This window comes from Petaurus breviceps, unplaced genomic scaffold (genome assembly GCF_028583685.1).
Source record: "Petaurus breviceps papuanus isolate PSGF00001 unplaced genomic scaffold, PetGlider_PUasm1.0 90734, whole genome shotgun sequence".
In the NCBI taxonomy this organism is placed as follows: Eukaryota; Metazoa; Chordata; class Mammalia; order Diprotodontia; family Petauridae; genus Petaurus; species Petaurus breviceps.
In genome coordinates, this window is record NW_027187327.1 from 11,066,721 (window position 1) to 11,089,962 (window position 23,242).

At 35.6% G+C, this 23,242-nt stretch overlaps 1 long non-coding RNA gene across 2 annotated transcripts in view; it reads left to right on the top strand.

Annotated features, from left to right (window-relative positions):
- LOC138145370 (uncharacterized) overlaps positions 1-23,242 on the top strand; it is a 216,375-nt gene that overhangs the window by 178,362 nt on the left and 14,771 nt on the right. For both annotated transcript variants that reach the window (XR_011164202.1, XR_011164204.1), the window contains one exon: positions 4,758-4,903. This is a non-coding gene — a long non-coding RNA (uncharacterized lncRNA). The remainder of the gene's footprint in view (positions 1-4,757; positions 4,904-23,242) is intronic.

The following is a 23,242-nucleotide window of genomic DNA, read 5'->3' on the forward strand; positions in this document are numbered from 1 at the left end:
ATTTACCTAACCTAAAATTTCTTTACCTTTTGAACAGGTCTGTTTTCCCAGTGGGTGAATCTGCCTAAGATTTCATCTCTTTATCAAAGGCTGACTGAATAATCTACAGGGGCTGAGGAAAAGGAAGGGGGGAAATCTTAGTCCTAATTCAATAGGAGATAAATAATCATTTCTCCCAAGAAATTCAAATAACTGTTCAATTCAATAGTTTAGAAATATTCCCCACCACTTGGATTTTATTCAGGACAACTAATTTCCTGAAGAAAAGGTTTAAAAAATAAACCATATCTTTTACAGACTGTGAAGTGTGTGTGATAGAAAGAAGTTATATGGCATTATCCTTGACAAGTTCAGATGTTAATGCATGGAGATGTGTCAATGACTAAGCACTTGGAAACACAGAATTAGTCCTATGGACTACTAACACATGGTACTATAAAACCTGCAAGACTTTTTTAGCTAACCTGACCTTTTTTTTATTCTTTTTGCCATGAGTTTTGTGGCCCTGGCTGAAGCTCCAGTCCCTGCACAGCTGCAGAGAACATGCAGTAATTATAATAACTCACATTTTTATGGCACTTTATTATGGTTTACAAAATGTTTTCTTAATAGCAAATCCCGTAGCATACTTTTCCTATTTTTAGTATAATAAAACTTAATGAAAACCTGGGCATTATGCAGGAAAGTTCACTCAGTTTTGAACTTTTGAACATGTTGTGTTCCTGAGGTTCTTTTGCAAATCATCATTTGGAAGAGAGAATGTGTTTCCTCACAAATGAAACATCATAAATGTCCTTGGGTTCCCAGATCTGCAACAAGACCTTTGACTCCATGATGCAGCTGAACTGATCCCCAATGAGATCTGAGTTTTTCTAAACTCTGATCATGAGTCCCTCCAACCTCTAAGGGAGCAATATGGGATCTGACTGGAAGCTACAGTGACAGTTCAATGCAAAGCCAAGCACTAGCAGCTTTCCAAAGGACTGCTGCTGTGAACAGCTTCAAGGTTCTGATTACAAAGTATAGTGAACTCTCTATTCAGTAACAAACTAAGACAAAACATTCACAGATATCAAAGTACAGCATTCATAATGTTATGGCATAACAACTTATCATTAAAATGATCACATAGTTTTCACCAAAGTGGTCACATAATTTTAAACAAAGTACATTCATTTACTCAATCATTTAGTAAATTCTTAATTCAATTACAAAGTACAAAGGTCAAAATCCTCCACCCCTAGGCCACATTGTCTTAATCTCTTCAATCAAAATGCCTTCTTTCTTCTTAATTGGAGAAGTCCTTAATTCAGTCATCTAAATGTAAAGGTCAAAGTTCTCCACCCATAGGCCACAGTAAATAACAATCTTTTCAGTTTTCATTAAATACCCAAGGAGAGCTCTTTTCATGTTGAGTTGAGGCTGGCTCTCAGCTTCTATGGTTCCAGCTCCTGCCCAAATCTATCCAACTGTCACCTGAGTTCAAAGGCAGAGAGCTCTCAGTTCCTTGTCCAGCTCCATGTGCAGTTCCTGTTCCATATTGAAGTTCACAGTGTCTAGTCCACTTAAAGTCCTTCACAGATTCTGTTCCTGGGAAGACAAAGCTTAACAAAGCCACAATAACATTCATTCATTTCTGGCACCATTATCAATTCACTTTCTGCCTGTGAGATCAACATAGACTTAACAACAAGGTCTGAGAAATCAACACAAATCATCAGTATAGTCCCAGCACCTCTGAAAAAATCAGTAAGACCCTCCCCCAGGATTTCTGTAAACATACAACAAGAAAATCCTCTTTCAGGGCTTCTGAACCAACAACAAGGTCCCAGGGCTATTGTAATAATAGCAAAGTCCCCTATCAGCATACACATCTGACAAAGTAACATCAAAATAGACAGACAAAATACTGGCACCACAGTCATACTTCCTCCCAGTTCTCCACTCTTCTCATTTCTCAGTTCTTCTCAATTCTCAGAAGTTCTAAGGATCCTAAAAGTTTCCTCTCTCTCAGAAATTCTCATTCCGCCAGTTCTGGCTGGCTCTCAGAATTTCCCAATTCAGTTCTCAGAAGAAGTTCTGGCTCTCTAGCTTGGGCTTTTCCTTATATATGGTATTAGCTCCTCCCTGTTCCACCCTTTCTGTTACATCAGCAACTTTCTCCCACTGTGGGATTCACAAGTCCTGGATCTTAATACTTGACACAATCATGAACTTGAAACAAGGTGCTAAGTACCTGTTTGTTTGCCAATACAAGGGTCATGAAGATTTTCAAATTCCCATTCCCATTACTTTCAGTTGCTGTAGTAACTTGGGTGAAGGGTTTCATGGAAAGTGGCACCATTTAAATAGTGGGGAAAGTGGTGTAGTGGCAGATCTGATATCTGTAGCTCTAGCAAGTGCAATAGGAGGTAAAGGTGTGAGCTAGGGCTCTTGGAGTCTCCATAGAATTTCCTCTGACAGCTTGGGGAGGATTCTAGTACTTGGAAGTTTGCAGTTGTATGTGTGGATAATTCCTGCCTTGAGTAGTTTTCAGCAGGGGATTACCATAGATCTGCTTCCTCCCTGATTCGTTTAAATGGATATATATATAAGTAAAATTTGGTCATTCAATAATCTTTTAATTCCATTTTTTCTTTATCTTTGTCATGTAAATGAAATTTATAGCTAAACAGATAGAAACCCTGATCCTTTAAATATTACCTATTTATGGGAATTATCTTTTTTTTTACATTTAGGAAGATCCCCCCCCACCACCACGTTTGCAAAAAAATCCTAAAACATCATTTAATACAATCTTACTATATGTCAAAAGTAGCTAAGCAATGGGGATGCAAATACAAAAGTTAAGACAATTCCTACCCTCAAGAAGCTTAAATTTTAACATTCTAGTAGAGGAACAAACACTTCTGAATGACTGTATTTTGATTTAAAAATTTGCTGGGATGTTAAATGGAGCCCTAACTGAGTGGGTTGACATACCTTTTCCATTAGTAATGGTATTATTGCTTTGATTATGATTCCAGAACTAAAAACAGTGGACAGAACAAAGATCTTCTAGCAGCCTTTACTTTGGTGGCAAAATAGCTGGTGAGAACATGACTGGGGAGTACAGTGAGCCATGACTAGGGTCAGATTAGATATGGTGGGTCATTTCAGTTATTTACCCATCAGATTTAGTGATCTTTGGGGACCCTAGGGCAGAAGTTTGGAGTTGGAAGGATCGAGATGACTTTTATTTCTTTTTCTAACTATAGCTAATATGTATAATTTAAATGGAAGCATCATCATAATGACAGTTTAAAGAGCTCTCCTTTAGTTCCCTAAGCATAGCTCTTAGATACAACAGCAGCATCAGGAATAAATTTCTTAAATGGAAATTTCTCAGCTTTATTATCTAGGTTATATAATATTCTACCCAGAACAAATAATTTTTAAAAACTCCTTTATGATGAAAACAAAAGGTTTTAAGAACAGATAAAGTTATTTAATTTTGGACATTTGTGGTGACTTTTGTGATTATGAACACAATGGCTTCTTCTATAAAAAAAGAAACTAAGAATTGAACTATTCCAAGGCACCTCCTTATAGTGCCATGAGAAAGCTTGTGATATTTTGTTACGGTGAGAAATCTGAGATGACCTCAGAAGGTTCTGGCGTTGCCCAGATTTAGATTTAGGGATTTAGATTGGATAACTGGGGAATTGAAGGGATATGTGTTCATTGCAAAAGTTTTAATCTTTGTCCTTAAAAGTCTGTGAAGCTGTCTTCACAAAGAGTACCATCCTGCTCTGGTGGTAGCAGGAGCATGAAATATCTCTGGGATGAATCAATATAAAATTGAGGAAACTCTTGACAAGACTAAACAACTTAAAGAAAGCATTGCATTTTCATGGAATTACCACCAATGTTCTGTTCCCCTAAGCATATGAATATGGGATGTATAAAGTGAGACAGTGGACATTGTCTTCATTTTAAAAAATCCAAATAGTGTATTAAAAGTATTTTAGGTACTGACATACAAAAACAAGTTTTATATAAATGGACATATTAATAAGCAACAAGGTATAGCTGTTCTTCCTCCTCCATACTAAAAAGCATAAAAGCTTATTAAGGGTCAAACAGTATCAAATGTACAGGTTTCATAACCATTTGAATCAGGGCTTCACTAGTTTTTGCTAAGATATACTGGGAACATTAAGTATGGAATGGGGAATTGATGTGACATTTCATTGTTTTCTTCTTTAGCTTTCCTCATCCAAACCTCAAAAGGGAAGAGACCATGGCTGCCCAAGCATCAGGGAGATATATTTCATCATTTATTAATAAAATGAGGACTATATTTCACCTATCTAGTCTAAATTTTTGTGGTATTTCTGTTGCATTTGACTTCTAAAGTAGTTGATCTATTTGAATAACTTTTGGTGACCTAATGGATATTTAGATATATGTTAAGTTCAATTAATATTTTTCTATCATTTTGAAATAAAATCACAGTTAGTAAGTGCTTTCAAATAGATAAAATATTTGTAAGTGTTATTGTTGTGGTTCAATGTCAACGGGGAGAAGATTTCCAATGAAGTACCCCAGGGATCTGTGTTTTAATTGGGCATTGAATTGATAAGATTTTTGGCTACTTTAACTATCTACTTTATAGCATTGTCATAATTGTATAAATAGTACTGGTTCTGCTCATTTTATTCTGCATCAGTTCATAGAAATTTCCCCTGAATCATTTCTTTCATCATTTCTTATAGCACAATGATATTCCAATTTGTAATAGGGCTCTGACCAACGAATCTCCATTCCCAAACATACCAGTAGAAGAGACTGGAAATTGTGCTCCTGGGAAGATGTGAAGTACAGTGGACAAATCATGTCACCAAATACAGAACATATGTAGGTGGGTCCTGATAACATATGAAAAAAAATCAAGCTTTTTGACTGGCTGCTGTACCACAACCGAGAATTCATTCAAAAGGTATTAAGTAATAAAGGGATTTGTTTTTTCCTCACTGGCCAGAATTGAGGCAAGAAGGTACAGGCTGCCATGGGGCTTTAGAGGTTGGGAGAAAGGGTCCTGTCTTACTAGGAACTGGCATGAAGCTGAGTACATGGACCTGCTGCTGTTGGCAGAGCTGACAGTAGCAACAGTGGCAGTGGGACTCTGCTGCTAGCTACGTATTTCCTCTCTAGACCCAAGATGTATCCCATGACATATCATGTGGCCTCAGTTCTTTGTCTCTTTGCATTTGTTTTTATCTTCAGTTTTTGATGGGATATTAGAGATAGATATGACCTCACAAGCTTAAAAAAGTTGGAATACTGAAAGGCATGAAACTAGACACTGGAGTCTATTCCCGAATTCACTAGAAGACATAATAGGTAGCATAGTAGAAAAGGCCCAGAGGAATGACTTGTTTAACTCAAACTAGTGGTAGTTGAGATTTAGACTCTTGCAGTGACTATACCATATTTAGAAGTCAACTTGTTGGAATAAATGCTTTGCAAAAACTGCTACAGTCACTACATACAGTTAAAGTAATTCTTCCTGGTGCCCTGGAGTATTGGGAAGGAAATGTTTATACTTCTGTTCTTTCTATATCTTCTCAGCAAATATACCTTTGTAAGTGTTAATTGGTTAAATCATACTGGTGCATTAATCACTGGTATTCAAATGGGAGAGGGACACACTGGAATAGGGATTTGAGTCAATAGCATTTGAGAAAGATATTCCCACTGCTTCTTGGGGGTTCTTCTGGAACCTTAAGGTTGGGGGAGCTAACATTATCTTAGGAGATGACTCATTAGTGTGAGTGGTAGTTGGGTTGAGGATCTCCAAAACTTTATGAAGTTTCAATTTTTCATATACTATAATTTATTCAAACTTTCCTCAGTTGATGTGCACTCAGTTTCTTAGTTATAATAAAAATATGCTAGTACAAATATTGCATATTTTGGTACTTTACTCTTAATTTCTTTGTGGTTATATCCTTAGGAATGGTATTACAGGGTCAATGTACATGTACAGTTTAATGACTTAGTGGGAATTGTTCCAAATTGCTCTCCAGAATGATCAACTCACAGCTTTATTATCCAAGCATTAGTATTCCCACAGTTACTTCAACAATTGCATTTTTCTGTTTTGTTGTAGGTACTAATTTTTTGGGTGTGAAATTGAACCTTGATGTTGTTTTGATTGGTATCTCTCTTATTATTATTGAGTTGGAAGATTTTCTCATATGATTGATAATAACTTGCATATCTGTTTCTGGAAAAAGCCTCTTTATACAGTGATCATTTATCTGTTGGAAGATAACAACTGTTATATTTTAGTCTTAACATGTTGATTCACATTTGTATCAGTTCCCTGTGTGTTTTCTCTTTATGTCTCAAACTTTTATCAGAGAAAATTATTGCATCAATATTCTCTCCATTCAACTATTTCCCTTCTTATCTTAACTATACTAATGTTATTTGTGCAAAAACTTTTCATTTTTGTGCAATAACTTTGGTTATTTTCTCTTTTATGGTCACTTCTGTCTCTTGTTTGATGAAAAATTTCTACATAGTTGTGAAAGTCTGATTCTCTTCTTTAAATTGTTAATTATAAGATCTTTTCTAATTCATATTCATTTGGAACTTATTGTGGTGTACAGTTGTATATATATATATATATATATATATATATATATATATATATATATATATATATATTGGTCTAAGCCTAATTTCTCCCAGATTACTTTTGGATTTTTCCCAGCATTTTTTTCTTGAATAGAAAGGGAGTCCTTATCTCAATATTTGGTGTCCTTGATCTATTGAACACTATGGTATTATGTTCCATTGTTTCTGGGACTTATGTACCCAATTTGTTCTATTGACCAGTTTTGCTATTTTCAATGTTAATGTTTACTGTTTTGTATTTATAACTTAAAATTTGGTACTACTAAGTCACCTTTCTTCACAGTACCTTCCCCCATTATTTCCCTTGGACATACTTACCTTTGTTATTTCAGATGAGATCTTTTCTTCTTTTTTCATGTTTATTATTATTTTTGTTTACTTTTAGTTTACAAGATTCAGTTCCACAATTCCTTGAGCTTCACATTTTCTCTCCCTCCCTCCCCCCCACCATGGCGGCATACAATCAAGTAGAGGATCTGCAAATACTTTCACATTAGACATTAGTCAGGTTATAAAGACAGATTGTATCAGGTGGAATGAAAATGGGAAAGAGGAAACAAAACCAAACAAGAAAAAGAAAAAGAGCAGGTAGTTTGCTTCAATCTGCATTCAAACTCTGTTCTTTCTAGTTTTTTCTCTAAATGTCAACATCTCTCTCCATCGTGAGTCTTTTGGAGTTGACTTATAACCTTGCATTGCTGAGAAGAGTCTAGTCTATCAAAGTTGGTCATCACACATACATTGTGTTCGTAATTGTGTACAAATTTCTCCTGGTTCTGCTTTTCTCACTCCGCATCAGTTTGTTTAAGCCTCTCCAGGTAAATATGAAGTGAGTCTGCTCCTTGTTTCTTAAAGCACAATAGTATTCCATTACATTCATATACCACAACTTGTTCAGCCTTTCCCCAGTTGATGGGAATCCCCTTAATTTCTAATTTTTTGCCACCACAAAAAGAGCTGCTATAAATATTTTGGTACATAAGGGTCTTCCTCCCAATTCTATGATCTCTTTGGGAAGTGGTATTGCTAGGTCAAAGGGTATGAAATTATTATAGCCCTTTGGGCATAGTTCAAGATTGCTCTCTAGAATGGTTGAATCAGGTCACAACTCCACCAGCAATGCATTAGTGTTCCAATTTGTCTACATCCTCTCCAGCATTTGTCATTTTCCTGTTTCATCATCTTAGCCAATCTGACTGGTGAGATGTGGTGCCTCAGAATTGTTTTGATTTGCATTTCTCTAATCAATAGTGATTTAGAGCATATTTTCATATGCTTATAGTTATCTTTAATTATTCCCTCTGGAAACTGCCTGATCAAATCCTTTGACCATTTATCAATTGGGGAATGACTTGTATTCTTATAGATTTGATTCAATTCTCTGTATATTTTAGAAATGAGGCCTTTATCAGAGACATTAGTTCTAAAAATTCTTTCCCAATTTTCCACTTCCCTCTTAATCTTGGTGACATTGGCTTCACTTGTATAGAAGCTTTTCAATTTAATGTAATCATAATTATTCATTTTGCATTTTATAATGCTCTCTAATTCTTGTTTGATCATAAAGTCTTCCCCTCTCCATAAATCTGACAGGTAAATGATTCCTTGCTTTCCCAGGTTGCTTACAGTATCAGCCTTTATACCTAGATGTACCCATTTAGACTTGATTTTGGTATATGGTGTTAGATAATGGTCTATGCCCAGTTTTTGCCATACTATATTCCACAACAGTTTTTTTCAAATAGTGAGTTCTTATCCCAAAGACTGGGGTCTTTGGGTTTATCAAAAAGTAGACTAGTATAGTCATTGACTGCTGAGTCTCATGTACCGAATCTATTCCATTGATACACTACGCTATTCCTCAGCCAGTATCAAGTAGTTTTGATGACTGCTGCTCTATAGTACAGATTAAAATCTGGTATAGCTAGTCCACCTTCCCTACCATTTCTTTTCATTAATTCCCTTGATATTCTGGAACTTTTGTTCTTCCAAATGAATTTTGTTATTATTTCTTCTAGCTCTATAAAGTAATTTTTGGTAAATTGTTAGGTATGGCACTAAATATGTAATTTAATTTAGGTAAAATTTTCATTTAAATTATATTAGCTTGACCCAGCCATGAGCAATTGATATTTTTCCAATTAGCTAGATCTGACTATATTTGTGTGAAAAGTGTTTTTTAGTTGCGTTCATATACGTCCTGGGTTTGTTTGGGCAAGTAGATTCCCAAATATTTTATGATGTCTACAGTAACTTTAAATGGGATTTCTCTTTCTATCTCTTGCTGTTTAATTTCATTAGAAATATACAGGAATGCTGAGGATTTGTGTGGGTTTATTTTATATCCTGCAACTTTGCCAAATTTATTTATTGTCTCAAGTAGTTTTTTTACTTGATTCTCTAGGATTCTCTAAGTATGTCATCAAATCATCTGCAAAGAGTGAAAGCTTGGTCTCTTCTTTACCTAATTTGATTCCTTTGATTTCTTTTTCTTCTCTAATTGCTACTGCTCATATTTCTAGTACCAGATTGCATAATAAGGGTGATAGTGGACACCCTTGTTTCACCCCTAATCTTATAGGAAATGCTTCTAGCTTATCCCCATTACATATAATACTTGTTGATAGTTTAAAATAGATGTTACCTATTATTTTAAGGAAGAGATCTACCATGTCTATGTTCTCTAAAATTCTTTTCGCCTCCTTAACTTCTTTCTTGTTTATTTTGAGGTTAGATTTATCAAGTTCAGAGATGAGGAGATTAAGGTCCCTCATTAGTATAGTTTTGCTATTTATTTCTTCCTCTAATTCCCTTAACTTCTCTAGGAATTTGGATGCTATATCACTTGGTGCATATATGTTAAGTAATGATATTGCTTCATTCTTGATGGTGCCTTTTGGCAGGATATAGTTTCCTTCCTTATCTCTTTTAATTAGATCTATTTTTGCTTTTGCTTTATCTGAAAAAAGGATTGCTACCCCTGCTTTATTTTTTTTAACTTTAGCTGAAGCATAATATATTCTACTCCAGTCTTTTACCTTTAACCTTTGCTTATCCCCCTGTTTCCAATGTGTTTATTGTAGACAGCATATTGTAGGATTATGGATTTTAATCCATTCTGCTATATGCCTCAGTTTTATGGAAGAGTTTATCCTATTCACATTCACAGTAATGATTAATATCTGTCTCTTTCCCTCCATCCTATTCCTGCCCCTGTTTGTTTTTGTTTCTTCCTTCTCCCTTCCCCTCCTTAAGGGTTTTCCTTTTTTTTTTTAAATTCAATTTTTAATTTATTAATTTGTTTGTTTCCTTTTAGTTTACAGGATTCAATTCCTTGAATTTCACATTTTTGTCCCCCTCCTTCCCCTCCCCCCCCATGGCGTCTTATAATCAAGTATAGGATCTGTAAATACTTTCACATTATACAATGGTCAGGTTATAAGGATAGATTGTACCAGCTGGAATGAAAAATGGTAAAGAGGGCATAAAATCAAATAAGAGAATGAAAAAGATCAGGTATTTTGCTTCCACCTGGATATAAATTTAGTTCTTTCTAGTTCTTTCTCTGGATGCACGTTTTTCTCTCCATCAAGGGTTTTCCTTTTGACCACCTACTCCCTCAGTATTCCCTCCCTGTGATCCCCCCTTCTTCACCTACACTTTCCCCTTACTACTATCTCCCTCCTTTCTAACTCCTCCTTCTTATTCCCCTCCTTACCCCTCCTACTGCCTATAGGGAACAATGGATTTTTATGTTTATCAGAGTATGTTATTCCCTCTTTGACCCCAAACCAATGAGAATAAATTTCATACAATGCTCCTCTCCCTTCCTCCTTTCCTTCTATTTAATGAGTTTTTGTGTCTTTTAACATTAGAATCTTAAACTTAAATGATCATGTAGATTCCTCTTTGAACCAGAACCAATGAGAATAATTTTCAAATGGTGTTCACCTCCCTCTTTCCTTCCCCTCTACTATATTATGTTTTTATGCCTCTTCATATGGCATAATTTACCTTTTTCTACCTCATCCTTTCCTTTTATACCATTACAGTTCCTTTGAACCCCTTAATAAGGTTTTTTTTAAATTATCAGATTAGTTCATTTATACTCACAGCCTCTATGTATATCCCTTTTAAAGGTCATGATAACCATGTAAATTTCAATATTGACAGGTTTCAGCTTTACATATAGGGATGCAAGCAGTTTGCCCTTATTGCATCCCATGTTATGTGCATTTTTGTATGAATGTGAATGTGTGCATGTGTTGAGTATGTGTTTTCTTTGTTTACCTTTTTATGTCTTTCTTGAGTCTTGTGATTGGAGATCAGATTTTCCATTGAGCTCTGGCTTTTTCATCAGGAAAGATTGGAAGTCCCTTATTTCACTGACTGACCATCTCCTTGCCTGAAAGATTATGCTCAGTTTTTCCAGATAGTTGATCCTTGGTTGTAGTCCTAGCTCTTTTGCCTTACTAAATAATCAAATTCCAATCCCTCCAATCTTTTAATGTAGAGGCTGCTAGGTCCCGCATAATCCTGACTGTAGTTCCATGATATTTGAATTGCTTCTTTTTTGCTGCTTGCAGTATTTTCTCCTTAACCTTGTAATTCTGGAATTTGGCTACTATATTTCTTGGAGCTTTCAATTTGGGATCTCTTTCAGGAGGGGTCCAGTGAATTATCTCTATAACTATTTTACCTTCTGATTCTAGGACTTCTGGACAGTTTTCTTTGACAATCTCTTGGAAGATGTTGTCCAGGCTGCTTTTTTCATCATGGCGTTCTTGTAGACCAATAATTCTTAGGTTATCTCTTCTGGATCTGTCAGCTGTTTTTCCAGTGAGACATTTTACACTTTCTTCTAATTTTTCAATCTTCATGTTTTGCTTGATTGACTCTTGGTGTGTCATAGAGTCCTGAGCTTCAATTTGACTAATTCTAATTTTTACTGAATTGTCTTCTTTGGTTAGTTTTTGAAGGTCCTTTATTTTTTTATTTATTAATTTGTCTGTTTGCTTTGAGTTTACAAGATTCAGTTCCCCAGTTCTTTGAGTTTCAAATTTTCTCCCTCTCCCTCCCTTCCCCCCCCCCAATAGCAGCGTACAATCAGGTATAGGATCTGCAGATACTCTCACATTAGAAATTGGTCAGGTTGAAAAGAAGTGATACAATGGATGGAATGAACAATGGGAAAGAGGAAACCAAATCAAACGAGAAAGAGAGCAGGTAATTTGCTTCAATCTGCATTCCAACTCTGTTCTTTCTGGTTCTTTCTCTGAATGTAGACATCTCTCTCCATCATGAGTCTTTTGGAGTTTACTTGTAGCCCTGCATTGCTGAGAAGAGTCTAATCTATCAAAGTTGGTCATCACATATACATTGTATCTGTAATGGCGTACAAAGTGTTCCTGGTTCTGCTCTTCTCACTCAGCATCAGTTCATATAAGCCTCTCCAGATAAATATGAAGTCCATCTGCTCTTCGTTTCTTATGGCGCAATAGTATTCCATTATATTCATATACCATGACTTGTTTAGCCATTCCCCAATTGATGGGCATCCTCTTAATTTTGAAGATCCTTTTTTAGGGAGGTATTTTCTCCAGTTCACAAATTTTAGTTTTTAAGGATTTGTTTTCTTTGGTGAGACTTGTTTTTTCCCAATTTGTACACTGTAGATTTAAATTTATCTTATACCTCTCTAATTTGGCTTTTAAAATCTTTCTTGAGCTCCTCCAAGAATGCTTTTTGGACTTGAGACCAGTTCATATTTCCTTCTGTGGTCTCAGGTGTGAGTATAGAGCCCGTGTTGTCCTCTGTATTCGGTTGTTCTTGCTCACTATAATAAGCTCTAATTGATTTCCTTGCCTTTCCCTACTCCTTATCAGCTTCCTTCTTTCCCATTGTGATTTCTTATTTCCTAATTTGTCAGGCTGGGAGTTAAGGGCCTGTTTATTGACTTTGTGTGCTGTAGCCTCTGGGTGTCTAGACTGAGGCCAAGCCAGTATTCTCAGTGTTTCTCCTGAGTTACCCTGAGGCTCACCTAGTAACCTGTGGGGGAGGGGTGGTCTGGCCACTTCATATTTCTGCCTCTATGCCCCTGGGCTACAGCTCAGGAAAGCTCAGCGGGTAGTGGCTGGCAGTGCTGGTGTCTGCGGAGTCCCCTGGTGAAGCTAAGGTCTCCCTGGGCTTGTGTTGTTAGCACTTGCTGGCTCCACCACCCTGGACTTTGGGAGCTCTTGCTGGTCAGGTGAGGTGGGGCTTGTTGGAAACCCTCCTGCCTTTCACTTTAGACTCCTTACTGCCTCAGTTATACCCTTTCTCAGCAACTCCTAAGCCTGAGGCTATTTCTGCTATTTCAGGATTTTACTCTGGGTGGTACATTTATCTCTGGGTTTTCTAGGTCAGAAAGGGGAAATTGGAGCAGCTGGAGTTGACTTTGCCATCTTGGCTTCTGGAAAATCAGGTAGGTTATTTTTAAACTTCCAGGCTATGGGCTGATAGCCTAGGAGAAGCTGCTGTCTATGTTGTGGGCCCTGCACTTTCTCTTACCCAGCTCCAATGGATCCTCCCATCCCATGGTGAGATGCTGGTGAGACAGCTGTGAATTCCTCTTGGGGTGGGTGAGACTGCTGGGTGGGGGTCCTTCTCACTCTGCTGTAGTCTGCTCTCTAGTCCACACTGGTGCAACCCCCGTGGGCTACAAGCTCCCCTTGCCCAGACCCACATGGGCACTTTCCTGGGCTGGATTATGCCATGCTTCATCTCCCAGTGAATTCTGTCCTAGATGAGATACCTTTGTAAATGTCCCAGGCTAAGTTGATACATACATATTTAATTTATCTGTCTTTTAGCAATCTACACAAATATAACATACTTGAGTTTTCAAAAATTCTATTTAGGTACTGTTTTATTATTACCTTTATGTTTTAGTTTCTAGGTCTGAAAAGGGGCACACAGAGGCCACAAAGTAAGTTTTTCTCTCTATTTCTCACTGTAGTTTTATGTTTTTCAGAAAATGCATAAATAATATGACCTTTGCAGCATATGTGTATATACTCCAAAGATCATACACACACTTATATACACTCATGTATACACACATCTAATTATCTATCTTGACTTTTTAACATGTCTAGTTTTAATATTGTCTTTTCTACCCTCATAATTATTTCCCCTTCTTTTTTATGGTGAACTGAGGCATGAGTTTTTTCTTCAACCTCTAATTTCAGCCCCAAGTAAATCTATCAGTTTCAAGGTTGTTCTTGTAAAAAGCAAACTGTTGGGTTTTACTTCCAAATTCATTCCATTACTGTTTTCCATATCATGGGCAAATTCATTCCACTTACTGATTGTTAATTATACTTTACCTCCATCGTAACCTCTTATATATTTTCCCTTCATTTTGCTCTGACTCTTCATATTCACAATGCAAAATAACATAAAGAAGATTTGTGATTTACATGACTAATCTATAGTTGTAGTATTCTGACCCCATCTTTACCATACCTTTTCACAATTTTTAATCACTGGAAATTATACTTTCTGGCTCCCCTTTTAGCTCAATTTTATAATCTAATCTCTAAAGTTGAATTTTAATATGCTTCTTCTACTATTCTGTTGTTGTCTCCTTCCTCTCTCAAATACCTCATTTTCTTCTTTTTCTCCCCATGTTTCCCTATTGAATTTAATGCATTTTTTACTGAATGTGTATGTATGTGTGTGTGTGTGAGAGACAGAGACAGAGAGACAGAGAAAGAGAGAGAGAGAGAGAGAGAGAGAGAGAGAGAGAGAGAGAGAGAGAACAAATCTTCCTTCACATGGTTAAATAAAAGTGAATCTCATGGAAAATGCATTCCCCTTTCAATTCCTCCATGTTTGTACAATCTTCTTATATAACCCAATTATAATAAATAGTGAGATCTTTTCCCTTCTTCCTCATTTCTTCTCGAGTGTTCTGTTTTTTTTCCTTGCTTTTCTTTTCCCCTTTAAAATCAATAAAATGGGGAAAAATCACCTCAGTTTGTATTTTTATTTGTTCCTTCTGTGATCCTTGGAGACAATGGGATTAGAATATAAACACCATATTATTATTTGCAAGATTCTTGTTATGCGAATATCTTTAAATTTCTAATTTTTCTTGTATCTTGTGTTTATGTATTAAAAATTCTACTAGATATTTTTAGAGAACACTTGAAAAACCTATAGTCTATTCAATGCAATTTTTTGTAGGATTACATTCAGTTTTGCAGGGTAAGTTTTTCTATTAATTCCATTAAGCCTCTTTTCTTTTTCCTTACTTCTTTCTTTCCTTTGTTCTTTCTTTCATTCATCCATTCATTTGTTCCTTCCCTTTCCTTTCTCTTTATTTCCCCTTTATGAACATCATCATCATCCAGGACTTATACAGCACTTTTATAAATCACTTTTCAAAGTAAGTCATACAATACATATATATGTAATCACATTTAATACAATCTTATGAGGTAGGTATTGTTATTATTATCACTATTTTAACTATAACAAAAATATGCTGAGAAAGTGATTGTCCAGAATGAAATAATGAGGGTCTAAGTCCACATTTGAACTCAGGTCTTCCTGAGTCTGACTCTAAAATTTCATCTACTTCACCACTTAACTACTTCAATAGTTCAAGATTTTGTTTCTTGTACAGTTGTAACAACATAGTCTTATATGATTTTAATCTTTATAGTTTTGGACATTTTCAATTTAATATTTCTTCCAAGAGGTGAATTCTTCCCCTCCAACCTGTTCTGAAATATTTGAATAGTTTTATTTTAGAATACCTTTAATTGAGTTATATGCTTTGATCTGTCATGATTTTTAAGTAATCTGATACTTCTTGAATTATCTCACCTCAACCTGCTTTCTTTTCCATAGTTTTTTTTTAATTTTGAAGATCTTATCCATTTTTAAATTTTTAAAATTCTTGATAGTGCTAATATTTCTTATCTCATGTAATCAGTTCTATGAGATATATTCTTTATTTTTTCAGTCTACTGTCTTTAACTTTTTCTACCTTCTGTTTTAAGCTACTTACTCTCCATCCATTATTTTTTTCTAGTCACTTTTGCAATCCTTGTGACCAAGTCATTTTTTTTTTTCCTCCTGAAGCTCTTCTTGCACTTGTGGAGTTGCCCTCTTATTTAGAGTTTTCCCTTTAGGCTTCTCAAAACATGGGGTTTATTTATTATATTAGGAGTTTTCTTCTGTTGCCTCAGGCTATGGCCAGGTTCCACCAAATATTTTCTTATGTAGTCTGGGCAGTTCTCATTTAATTGTGTCCCCTCTGTAGATTAGATATCATTATAATTGTTGTTCTGGGTTTGCTGGGAGTAAGGCCCAAACTTTGCCTTAATTCCTGACTAGTACCTCCATCTTATCATAGTCCTTTTCAGTTTCCTGTGTAGGCCTGTTTTTGTTTCCTTTACATTGCAAAATCCCTAGGTGAGAGATGATTCCATCCATTATCTTGAAAGTCCCCAATTGGATATCAGCGACCTCATGTCACAGGCCTCCTGTAAGACCACTTTCTGTACACACCTGATCATTTAACTAATGGTGTCTCCTGGTGTAACTGAGTGCTTTGTGGAAAATGCCACCTGATCCTGTATCTCTAAGCACTAATATATCAGGGAATATCTGTATTTGATCTCTGTCATTACTCTGACATCAATGGGTTGAGATGTAGCTATCTTCAGGGTAGTTTATGGACCTTGTACTGGCTTCATGCTCCTTTTTCCCTCTTTCCCCTCCTCCCTCAACACATCTCTAAGCTCCACCAGGATTTGGGGCACAAATTCTCAGAGGAAAAGATCACTTCTCCATAAATTTACCATAATTTCCACCCTAGAAACCAGTTTTTACCTGTTACTGAGATTTAGATAAAAAATAAAATTTCTCCTGTTGGTTCTTAGACCTTTTGAAGAATGGAATTCTTATTGAAGGAAGTCAAGAAGTTAGCAGAATTGGAGGATCATAGGTTTAGGGTGGAAGAGAACACAGAGACCATCTAGTCCAACTCCCTTATTTTACAAATGAGGAAATTAAAGCTCAGAAAGGTTAACCTGAACAAGGAATACAGTTGCTGTGAAGTAGGTACTCAGTTTTTGGCAGAAAACTTTCGCATTTGTCAGGATAAATTAACTATCATTTGAACTATATTATATTATATGACTTCCATTACATCCTAATTATTTGTTTCCTAAACTCATCTATTTCCACTTTCTAATGAGGTGGTTTGTAACATTCCACTGACAAAAATCACTCTTATTTCTCTCTCCATTGACCTTTATACACATGTTCTCCATCATGTTTCCTCCCCACTTTTCATATTTGCTCATATTAGGATATTTTCTTAATGAGCAATGTTACTAAAGTCCCTTCTTTGCTTATTTTGTTTCTTTTGAATAAAGTAAGGACATCTAGAGCTCTAATCCAGTCCTGCATTTCATCCCACCAAATCTCAATGATACTGTTAAGAACAAATTTGTCCCCTTGAATTAGGACTTTAAAATTTTCTTGTTTTTTTATAAACTTTTGGCATTTGTGGACAGACATTTGAGTTTGTGGGTTTGACTATTGTTTGTTTGCTTGTTTTCTATCTCCTGTGAACTGCTGAATGTCTCAACTGCTATTAATATGCCTTCATTGTAACTACCCTCTATGGTATATAGCTTGGAAAGCATGCAAAGGGAATCTTTCTCATCCAGCATCCTTTTAGTTTAAAACTATATGGGTTAGATCTGCAAGACATGGGACCAATACATTCTTACCAACTTTTGTTGGAAATATTCTACCATAGTCCAGGAATCTGTCATCCCTGTATTTTAAGCTCTTGTACAAAAATCCAAATCTCATTCTCTGACATCAGTTTCTTAAGCAGCTGTTCACTTCTCAAATTAATTTTTCTCATCTATATCACTTGCATTCAGTATAATGGTTTTATTATGTATTATAAAATAAAATAGTCACTTTACCTTATTTTACCACCTTAAATATTACTATTTTGCTTGGTCATGACTTCGGTCTTTCAAGCGTGGCCTCTTAGAAATGTATTTAATTTAAATCCAATTTGCATGAGCAGAAGAAATGTCAGAGCTAATAAAATGTTTTGTTCAAAAAAATGTAAAAAGTACCTAAGTTTTGCTTTATTACCCCCCCCACTTAAAATTGTTAGTCATTTTAACAAGGAAAAATTAATTCCAAGTAAAATGATTAGTGATTTTCCAAATGTGATTTTTGATCAGTATATATACAGTAATAGTATGATCATTGAAATTTAGGAAAAATTCCACATAGAGCATGTAAAGTAAAGCAAGCAGAAGGAAAATAAAACTGAACTTAATCGGAGTCTATCCCATTCTTCCAAAGGAAGAAAGGAAAATAAATCTGTCTAGTTATACAACATAATTTAAAAAACACAAAAGAAATATTTTGCATGCATCTAGAACTATAAAAAACAATTCTGGTACCTGGGTTAAAAGAAACTGAAAATGGGGGGTCCAGCACAGATCCCACAAGCTAATTGTGGAAAGGGATCAGGATGGTGCAGGCCTGAAGAGAATCACCTATGCTGTAAAAAGGTCTAGGGATACCAATTCTATGGGTTCTAAATGTTTTCTTCATTGCTCCATGAGAGGTTTTCTTGCAAGCCATTCATGACTGGGTGAAATCATCCCTAAAGAGTCTGACATATGCCTCAACATTGTAGTGTATAATCCTCCAAAGGACAAAATGCCCTAAAACCCCTTCCCTAATTAAAGCATCAGATAGAAGAGAAAATGCGACAGTCATGTCCCTCTGTTCTAGGGTGCATTAGAATGTGCATCTGTTAAGATAAAGAGTAGGTTATTAGATCTAGTACAGGTGGCCAGAACTGGACAAGGGCAAGGACAACTGCTGTGGTTGATTCTCTCATTTATTACCTCAAGACCACAGCCTGGTCAGTTCCCTCTCCTTATTCTCCATATTCCATTAACTCCTTCTCTAGATTGCTATGTTAATTCCTACCCCCACTCTCATTCCCTCTCATTGGTCAAGTTTCTTCCATTCCCTGTCATTTTTATGCCCTTTTTAAACATGAAAAGTATTTAAAATGTAAAATATCATATGCAGGATGGCTGCTTGCACAGGTTCTTTGATCTGCTTTTCTAAAGGAAAGCAACTTAAAAGGAGTTAACAATCTTACTTTAATGAAGCATATATATCATTTACTTAGTTCAGGGGGAAAAGTCAGTACCCTGAACTTGAGAAAATACAAAACAGAAATTACAAGCAGACAAAAAATATAGACAGAGAAAATAACAAAATTCAACAGATCAATAGACAGGGGTTCTAGCTGCCTGACCATTACATACATACATAATTTGTTACTAGAGAGAAAAGCACCAACATCTGGGTTTTCAAAGCTGAGGGGCTCAACAGCTACCTAGAGTCTCATTTGGCCAAATCACACAACTCTTCCCATAAGTGACCCTCAAAGCAAAACCTCACCTCAGAGCATAATATACCCTTCTTCAAGGTCAGAGGACATCACAAACTTCATGACCCACTGCCTAATTACAAAGAATTAGAAAGCAACAAAAGGTGTGGGTCTTCCTGAAAAAAGAAAAAAAACAAGCCTTCCCCCCCCCCAATCAAGCCCCACCTCTTGTTGGGTTCTACTTGAGACCCATTAAGGGGCAGAGAAGATCTTCAAATTCCCTTGTCCTTACAACCCCTAATTTTACATAGTTTGATATTGGGTCCAAAAGATTTTGACTCATATTCTTTAATTCATTATCATTTAATGACATGTCACCTTGTATATTATTCTTATTTTTGATAACTGTTTTCCAACTGTAGCCTTGATTACAACTAGAATTTTGAATGATACTAAAACTCATGCAATTTTTCAGGTTATTGAAATTTCTTTCTCTCCATATCTAGGAAATATTACATAAGCTTTTGTGACATGTGGCATGGTTCAAGACCATGGTGCAAAATTCTATATCCATTTGAGGATTTTTGTTTTTTAAGGAGTAATTCTGCTTCTTGGAATATCACTAAATTTATCAGAGTTCATCACCCTCTTAATAGGGGAAAGCTTCCAGATCCACTGGAAGTAAAAATCCCTTGAAGAGACTCCATGATAATGAAGTTTTACAGCTATCCTGTAACTTTGCTTCTACTGTCTGGGAGTGGAAGGAAAGAATTTTCCAACATAAGCCTTTGACTTGTCTAGTGCCTACTTTGAGCTAAGGCAGAGCGTTTCCTAATGATGGAAGTTTTGTAGCCTTAGATGTCAACCTAGATATTGTGGTTGGATGAACAGAACAGGTAATCTTTGAAGTATTTGTCCATTTTAATATATGTTTGTAGAGACTTTGTCTCCTTGTGAGAGATGTGGAAACTTTTTTTTAATATGATGCTGGTAAAGACTAAAGAAAACATTCTTAAAAACATTTGGAACAAAATTAATTACAGTTAAGTTGAAGAACTGCAACATTTAAGTGTCTTAGGAACCAGAAACACAAGAAAAGACCCTTGTTTGTCTTACTATTTTGAGAACTCTAAATTTCAGCATGGAGGATAAATTTCCTTTTACTTTGCTCTGATTTCAGCTATGTTGAAATTATGGCTTATTTTGTGATTGTCATTACATGTAAGACAATCTTGTACAGAAACTTATTGATATTCTATGGAAATCTTCATACTACTTGTCATTATAATGGAGAAATTATGTTGGCATTTCTTTTAAAAAGTGTTATATTAATTCAAACAGATCTTAAAGTAATTATTTTCTAACACTATTCTTGAAAACATTAACTAGTTTTTAAAATACCCCTAGGTAATATTATTCTAACATTATAGATGGAGTAAGAATGGCAGAAATGTTAAGGAATTGAAGGCCACAAAAGAGGGATGTTCAAATTCAGAGTTGAGTCAAATTTAATCATTACAATCTTGTAATGAGAAAATTAAACTAGACTTGTAAATGATAACAATTGTATTGGGCAAAATAAAACCAGAAATAACACAAAAGACAAAGGTCAATGTTTCTGCTAAAATAGTATAATTTATGTCATTTCCTACATTTATTTTTTACAGTAAGATGAGTGATACCATCCAATAAAATATTATTAAAATGTTTCTTTTTCCCTAATATGGTTGCATATTTCTGACATAGAGTGTCCTTTAAAACTTCAAAAATGGTATATTCCAAGGTATTAATTATTTTTCTTTAAAAATCTGAGGGAGTGGGAGTATAATAGAATGAACACAGAATTGAACATGAAGATACTAAGGTTATAATAGCCTCAGCTCTTCCTAGGCCTAATTCTATACTCTGGAACTATTTGAGACACCTCTCCACAGACTTGAAGATAGCTATAATTTCCCTTTTGAGATTTTTCTTATCCAGGCTTAGCAATGCCAATTCCTACATCCAATCCTCATATAATAGACTCAAGGTTCTTTACCATTTTGGTTGCTCTTCTCTGAACATTCCCATTTGTCAACATCCATCCTAAACTTTGATATCTAGAACTCAAAATGACACTCCTGATATTGTCTGCCCAGGACAGAGTCAGTAGAACTAGTCCAGTGGATCTCTCAGTGAAGACTAAATTTGCACTAGCTTTTTTTTTGAGGGGGGTGCCTGGGGCATGCAACTAACTGAATGAGACCAAAAGTTTGATCTTAGTTTTTTTTCTCGCTTATGACAATTTATCATATCTCTAAGTCTCAGAACAAAAGAAAATATAGGTAAAGAATATTGTTTTATTATGATTATAATCATTTTGGTAAATCATAACCTGTAAACATATATACATACAATCTATGTGGCTTTTAACTTACTTAATCAAAATATTATTTGATCAATCTCAAAGTATTCAGTTCCTGTGTAAATGAAGTGAGAGTTGTTCTCCTTTTTTCAGAGCAAAAGAAATACAGTCCCATTCCATAGATATCAGTCTGAGAATCAAATTTAAAAATTCCCAGTAGTTACACTGATTGAGTCAGCAAAGCACATAAAAATGCTAGTTTTCATAGAAAACATAGTAAATCCTCCGGCAATGTATGCAATTAAATAGTGTTTTTAAAATCACCATTAGACATTAATTTCCATGGGTCAGCTGATGCAAAAGGAAATCATTAATTTGTTTTTCCAGTGGGATGCTGGAGAAGAGATGTGAAAGGGAAGGATGTAAAGTGAAGCCCAATGTTGAAGTCAGTTATTTTGAAGGCAAAGAAGATATATGGGGCTGCCAAGGTCAGGTCAACAGAATCACTTAGGAAAAAACTGTAAATTTCACTTTAGTGTTACTGGCAGACAACCTCATTTTCCTCAGCCATCTTTTATGATGCTTAAAATATATGGCATAGTACTGAATGCTGAGCCAAATAAGACTGGGTTTTAGAGAAAGAAGTAGGAGTGGGGGCTTCACAAGAACTGTTGGGAAGGACTTGGATTTATCAAGTAATCCCCTCAGACAAGAATACACAAGGCATGGTTAGATACACTGCTTTTGAAACATGTAACTATGTGGTACTTGCAAGCTAAGGAATTGGGGGATATTTTATTGCCCTGTTATGTTCTCTCCCATTTTGCATACTTTAGGATATATTTTAAAAAATTATTAGCATTAATTATCAATTTTTGTGTGTAATTTGTTTCCAAAGAAAATGAGAATCAGATATTCTATTTGTCATTCATTTCATAATTTTTAGGACCCTACCATGTACAACATTCTAGAGTGGGGTGCTATGTGCTAGAGATGCAAAGATAAAACACAAAACTGTCTGAATTAAAACCTTAACTCATGAAGTTTTCCATAAATTCCCTTTACCTCCCCACCTCTTGATCTCTCATGGCAGAATATTCATTCTCTCACCTTTAACGTCACTCCATCACCTCAGAAAAGCCATCAGTGATTATAGGATCCTAAATTTGGAATTGGAATGGACCTTAGAGGTCAACTAGTCAGGATTCTCATCCATAGAAAAAGAAAACGAGATGTATAAAGATTGTATGATTTGTTTAAGGATACTCAGGTAACAACAAAAATGTGTCTGATTTTGGAACTGCAGTGTACCTCTTGGCATCACAGTAGTTCATTGAAGCTCCCACATTCCTCAACTTAATAATTTTCCATGATCAACTCCTCAGTCCCACCTCAGCCATACACAGAGATGGTTATACCCTCGATATTAACATTCCCCACAAATATGCCATATTCATTTTCTTGAATTTTGCAGTTATTTTACTGAATTACAGTCTATCATTCCATTTCTCCCCCTACCTTGCAACTTCAAACCTGTTCTTTTTCCTCACTGAGACCTCCCATCACTCCCACACTGGCTACACTAGTCTCCCTTCTCCATTCTGACCTATTGGTGAACCAGTTCAACTCTATACTGCCTTCTTCCCTCAAGTGAATTTTCCCCTCCTCCTTGATCTTCAAAACCTCAGTACTGTATTATTCCAATCCACTCACACATTGTTGAATGAAGCTGGAGAAAATAATCAAATTTTGCTGCATGGGTCCACTAC